The sequence below is a fragment of the Buceros rhinoceros genome, unplaced genomic scaffold (assembly GCF_000710305.1).
Source record: "Buceros rhinoceros silvestris isolate BGI_N320 unplaced genomic scaffold, ASM71030v1 scaffold5162, whole genome shotgun sequence".
NCBI classification, from domain to species: Eukaryota; Metazoa; Chordata; class Aves; order Bucerotiformes; family Bucerotidae; genus Buceros; species Buceros rhinoceros.
Window position 1 is genome coordinate 1 of NW_010397012.1, and position 970 is coordinate 970.

Genomic DNA, 970 nt, shown 5'->3' on the forward strand with positions numbered 1-970 from the left:
TTCCAACCAAAACTGTTCTATGATTCTATTATCTAAACTGGAATCTGCTTCATGCTGCTTTACCTTACCGTGGAGCAGGGGATTCATGTCATGTTGAGAGTTGGCTTGTCACGCCTGCTGCAGAGGCTTGTGTGCACTTTGCAGCAGTGTATGTCAACCATCCTAAGACATCAAGCTGTACATTCATAAGGCCCCAGTAAATATGTTCTGCCTTGCAGTGTGGTCCCATCACGGACAGATTTCCCCAGTTAAGCCCTAAGATTAGAGAGCTGAGTATGGTATTCCCCCCCACCAAAATGAACATCCAGATGGAGATGGCGACATCTTCATCTAAGCTGGACCAGGGAGGTAGTGTTTCATCTCTTGCCTTCTGCTTCCTATAGGTTCTGCTGAGTCAGTAGCCTGCATTACAGAATTCAGCACTCTTCCATGGTATTTGAGGACAGAACTTGTTTGAATACAGTCAGCCAGGAGAAAATTGAAATGGGGACACTGGTTTCACACTGCAGCCTGCTGTGCCTGGTGAGGAGCTTGGGGACCTGCACTCCCCCAGCTACAGCTGCTCAGAAACATCTTTTCACCATGATCACCTCCACTTGCTGCCCACTCCCCATCATTTCTCCTTGTCTCATCCTCTTCCCCTATCAGCCCTCTCCCTACATCTTTTCCCATACATTTTTCTTCTGGCTTCTCCGAGGTGTTACACTCCGAGGCCTCCTGACCCAATGCAGAGCTCTTGGCAGCATCCCAAGGCACCACTGGTGTCACTGGGGGACCCTCTCAGGGGACCCTGCCACCCCAAAATATGCCACAGTAGAAGACAAGGATTGACACTTGTGGATGACTACCAGTTTTATTAGCAGCCTCATGGCCAAGTTCTCCACCCCATGGCAAGGATGCTGGGGTGCATGCTGGTGTCACCCTGCCTGACCTGCTATCCCCTGGACTGGGGCATCACTTGTTAAAGCCC